This window comes from Panthera onca, chromosome B4 (assembly GCF_046562875.1).
Source record: "Panthera onca isolate mPanOnc1 chromosome B4, mPanOnc1 haplotype 2, whole genome shotgun sequence".
Taxonomy (NCBI): domain Eukaryota; kingdom Metazoa; phylum Chordata; class Mammalia; order Carnivora; family Felidae; genus Panthera; species Panthera onca.
In genome coordinates this window covers 73,694,860-73,700,563 of record NC_138345.1, presented here as the reverse complement: position 1 = coordinate 73,700,563, position 5,704 = coordinate 73,694,860, and positions in this window count along the sequence as shown.

Genomic DNA, 5,704 nt, shown 5'->3' with positions numbered 1-5,704 from the left:
CTGTCACCTCATCAACCTAGATGACCCTTCTGGCTGTTCCAACAACATCTACAAATAAGAAGAGACAATGGAAAATGAAGAGCTAACATTTCTTGAGCACTCACCATGTGCCAGCCGCTGTTTTAAGTGCTTGCCATGAGCCAACCCACGTAATCCTTAGAAGAGCCTCTGGGTCAGGCATTACTGAGAGAAGCCACGTGACCTGTGAGCAAACTGAAGCACAGGGAGATTTAGAAGTTTGCCCAAGGTCACTCAGCTGCCAGGAATGACAATGACAGAGCCAGGAATCACACACATTTCACTTAATCTAGACACCATGCTGAAGTAAATACTCCTGCTCTATTTTACATAGGAGAAAACTGCAAGAAATTACTCACCTAAGGGCCATGTGATTGTTAAGCAGTAGCAAGATCAGAACCCAAGTTTATCTGGTTTTCAAAGCCCTGGTTGTGTTTTAATTGGCTTTTTGGGGAAACCCCACTTTTTTTTTTTTATTCATTGTTAATATTCTAAATTTGGTATTACCATAAATCTTGCTGGAAGAAAAATCCTATCATTTTTAGCTTCATTTTTTAAAAACAGCCAATCATCAAAACCTGAGCAGCAACATGTTAGAGTGGCAGAGAATTACGGCTGTGGGCACCATAAATGTGGTCTGTGTACTTCGCACAGTGCCGGGTTCTTGCTGACATAATTGCACGGAGGTATGCCATCCCTTTAACCCATTTTCAAATGGGGGAACTTGCCTGAGGTTACGTATCATAGCTAGTAGGTAGCTGAGATGGGATGCGATTCTATGTCCCTTGACTCTAAAGTCTGTGCTTGACCTACAGTCCTCTCTCTACCAGTGGTCAGCGCAAAGGTCATATGCTGCCCGATACCTAGCCAACTTAGTGATGCCATTTTCTCCCCTTTGTAATAGAAAAATTAAGAATGCTTATCATCGCATTGGGAAACCTTTGAGTGTGTGCTCAAGGACCAGATCCCCACCTGAGCTGGTCTGAGCCCATCTACCGCAGGCAGCAGACTGGTTCTCTGGTCCCGGCCAGCCATCTCAGGAAGAGATGCTGTTACTGGCCATTAGGAAGACGCTTTAAGATCGAAGATATTCATCATAAATGTAACATTTCTGTTGGAAAGATAATTCTGAGAGCATAGCTTACACATAGAGGGCCCTGTAGCATCTTGATAGCTGTGCCAAAAAGTAAATATCAAAGCCATTTGGCCCACACGCTCTTCTTTATGCTCATAGATGTATTGTGATTATTTGTTCATCATTGTAAATATTCACATTCAATTCATTTTCTGGCAACTTTCAGAAAGTGTTTACTGACAGCTGGATAAAATTAACTGAACGTGTCCAATAAAAACATTGCTGAAAATAGGAATGGCATTATCATTTTGACAACAAGTGTAGAATTTGTGTTCATGTTTCTAGTCTTATGTTTGGTTTTGTCTCAAGGGGAAAAAAATCTCACTGAATTCAGCTCCAAATATGAAGTAAGTTCTTTGTAATTTTCTCTCTTCCTTTCTAAGTTTTGCCTTCCTTCCTTCCTCTCTTTCCCCTATTTGTGTGTGTGTGTCTCTCTCTGTTTTTTCTATTTGTTTGTTTGTTTATTTATAAATTTTTTTTAATGTTTACCTATTTTTGAGAGAGAGCGACAGAGTGTAAGGCAGAGAGAGAGGAAGGCTCAGAATTTGAAGCAAGCCCCAGGCTCTGAGCTGTAGGTACAGAGCCCCACGTGCGGCTCAAACTCATGAACCTCGAGATCATGACCTGAGCCAAAGTCAGACGCTTAACCGACTGAGTCACCCAGGCGCCCCTCTTTCTCTTTATTTTTTATTAAATCACTACTAATTTCATAATAATTTTAGTTTTAGTCTAGAAAAGATTTTTTACTACCCTCCTAGACTCATACATTCTCTAGAATCTCACAGTTGGGAGTCTGCTAATATATGCCATTTATAGTCTGAAAACACATTATGTTTTATCAATTCAGGGCAATTTCTAACATTAAAGTTAAACCAATGCTAGCACCCGTCTTTCTTAAATGATACATAACCAGTAGAGATTACCTTTCTCTGTTCCTCCTAAGATTGCTGCCATTTCAGTAAATGTCATTTTACTGAATGTCATTTTTACTGAAATGGAGAAGAGGACGGAGATAATCACATTCACTTCCCTGAACCTCCATTTTACCTAACCTTACATGTTCCTTTAGCAGCCATAAAATATCCCATATTATTGCCAGAACTCACATTCAGAATCATGATAGCTAATATTTAGTATTTTCCTGACAAATAGTTGTATGACCTTAATCTAGGTTTACAAAATAGGTAGATCATTAGCGCACTGTTACTCGGGTTTTCTTTTTCTTTTGTAAGACATATTTGCTGGCTGATTGACATAATGCAACAGCACGAAGTTCTTCAGTCATTGTAGGTCTGGGTATTTCATCCAGGTGTTCTCATTCTCAGTCCATTGTTTTTAAACAAGGCTTGAAAAATAATAACAGAACAACATTAATTCAAACTTTTGTATTCTTCAAATAGCTTTAACAAATTGAAAATCACTAGTTTAATTATTAGCCAGTCAAAGATAGGTCACACCATTAGGGAGAATCTATGGAGAAGTATTTATTTTGTGGCACACGGAATAGGAGCCTTTCCCTGAAGGACCTGAATTTGATAAACAAGCTTTTACATAACAGGTCATTATCTTAAACAATCTATCATTTTCACTAGAGACCGTTTTTTTTTTTTTTTAATTATTTTCTTTATAGAGAGAGAGGGAGGGAGAACAGGAGGCAGGGCAGAGAGAGAGAGGGAGAGAGAGAATTCCAAGCAGCCTCCATGCTGTCAGTGCAGAGCCTGATGCAGGGCTCAATCTCAGGAACTGTCAGATTGTGACCTCAACCAAATCAAGAGTCAGATGTTTAAGTGACTGAGCCACCCAGCCACTTTTTGTAGCCTTTTTTTCTTTTTTGTAGCACCTTTTTTCTTTTTAAATAATGGTACTCTTGGAGCTCCTGGGTGGCTCAGTTGGTTAAGCCTCAGATTTCTGCTTAGGTCATGATCTCATGGTTCATGGGTTCAAGACCTGCATTGGCTCTGTTGCTGACAGCTCAGAGCCTGCAGCCTGCTTTGGATTCTGTGTCTCCCTCTCTCTCTGCCCCTCCCCACTCACTCTCTCTCTCTCTCTCAGAAATAAATAAACATTAAAATAATAATAATAAATTAAATAATGGTACTCTTTTTCCTAATTTTTTTTCATATTCTTAATGGTTAAATCATTTTTTGAAAATAAGATGATCTTAGAAAAACATAGATATACATTCTAAAATTAAACATTTAAAACAAGGACTAGCTTTGGTGAAATATTACAGTGCTAATGGTTTTCTTTCTAAAATATTTTTCCAGGTCAGGGGCACCTGGGTGGCTCAGTTTGTTAAGCGTCTGATTTTGGCTCAGGTCATGATCTCGTGGTTTGTGAGTTCGAGCCCCGTGTTGAGCTCTGTACTGACAGCTCAGAGCCTGGAGCCTGCTTCAGACTCTGCCTTTCTCTCTCCCTCTCTCTCTCTGCCCCTCCCCCACATGTGTTCTGTCTCTTCCTCTCTCTCTCTCTCAATTAAAAACAAACATTAACAAATTTTTTAAAAAATATTTTTCCAGGTCAATCTATATCTGTGATTTTCATATCAGGATATTAAAATTGCAGCCTTTAAAATGATTTCTATCTGCCCCTTCAGCTCTTACCCTCCCAACATCTCTCCTGGCTTCTCTTCTGGCATTGCTATGACATTGAGTTTTCAGTCTTCTGAAATATTGTGTGTGGCCTTTCACCTAATAATAATAATTAAAATAGTTCCTTTCACTGCACATTTAACTTTACTAAACTGTGTTTAGTCTCAAGTAGGGAAATGAGATACAGAACTCAATTTTCATCTTGCATAAAATACATTTAATGATACAACTCTTCAGAACTACATTTAAAATTCTCCTTAGATTGGCTCCAGGCAATTTTTCAAGTGCTCACCCCCACAATTCCTCTATCTAAAGAATGCATTCTAATGTGGTGTACTCATGGTCCTTAATGAGGCACCAAGAATATACTCCCTAGTATGTTCCACTGATTGATAGCTTATTGTTCCTAAATGACCTGGCAAAAATCCCACTTCTATGAAGTCACCTTTCACCTCATTCATTTATTCATGGGTGAAAGCAACATTTTCTGAACTAATTCTGATCTAAGCCCTCCTTAAAAGATCCTTTTGGAGCAGGAGAAGGATATTCAATTTGCATCTGGAAAAAAACCCAAACCCTATGGTAGTGATGTTGATATGGGTTAAGTGTGGAGAAGGCAGGATGGGAAGGAGGGAAACCAAATGGAGTCCTTTACAGTGGCCCAGGAGCAAGAGTAGGGCAGGTTTGTAGAGAGATTAAAGGTGCACAATTTTTAGGACTTCACTGATTGAAACTAGACAAGTCATTTCGAGCTCACATAAGGATAATAATGAAGATATGCACAAAGCATTACAGGAGAACAAAGAAGGGTGGCAGAGCTGAGTGTCCAGAAAAGTTTTCCTAAGGATAGAATAACCCAAGACAAGCCATGAAGAATGAGTTTGTACGTGAAGTGGAGAGGGAGGGAGGGGATTCTATCCCGTTGGAGGGAGTAGCATGGGTAAAGGCTGAGAGGCTAGAGAGAATGTGATGCATCCAGTGAGTTGCAAATACAGTAGTTTGGTTTTGCCAGAACTACAGTTAGGAATGGATAGAAGTAGGAACTCGACCAAAGGGAAGTTGACAAGGTAGGCAAAAGTGAGATTATGAAGGATCCTGTATACCACTCCAAGTCATTTCACTCTTATTCCGAAAGCTAGGAGGTCAGGCTGTAAATGAATTTAGCAGCTACAGTGATATGGTTTGTAACCGAAGGGTAGCAAAATATGTCCCCCTAAATGCCATTATGGCATAAGAATTATTTTGCGCTGAAGCAGATATGAGAAAAGCTCTCTGCCTTCCTCTTATTTGCCTAAAAGCAAGACATGAATTTGTAAAGATGGTTGCCTTCCTCTCTCTACCAGGAAGGACAGAAGTTAATTACAAGAGATAGCTCTAGACTCTTATCAGCCCAAGATGCGACTGACAAACTTTACTAAAATTTACATCACAAATTTACTAATCAGCCTTTATCTTCCATTAGTTGTCCCATATATTTACCTTCCCACTATTTGCTGCCCTAGAAACTCAGTCCTTTTCCTCTATCTTGTTACTTCTCTAAAAATTATTGTTCTTCTGTTAAGATGCTATGTAAGACAAAATTCTAACCATTCTTTTGAGTTAGTCATCACTGAATACTCCCATGTGTATGCACGATGCACTTGTTAATGTGCTTTTGTTTTTCTCTTGTTAACCTGTCTTTTGTCACTCTAATTTGTAGGATCTCAGGAATGAACCTAAGTTAGGTAGGAGGGAAATGATTTTTCTTCTTCTGTGTAATTAGAGAGAGCTTTCTGAGCTTCTGTACAGCAAAGGAAACAACCAACAAAACTAAAAGGCAACCAACGGAATGGGAAAAGATATTTGCAAATGACATATCAGACAAAGGGCTAGTATCCAAAATCTATAAAGAGCTCACCAAACTCCACACCCGAAAAACAAATAACCCAGTGAAGAAATGGGCAGAAAACATGAATAGACA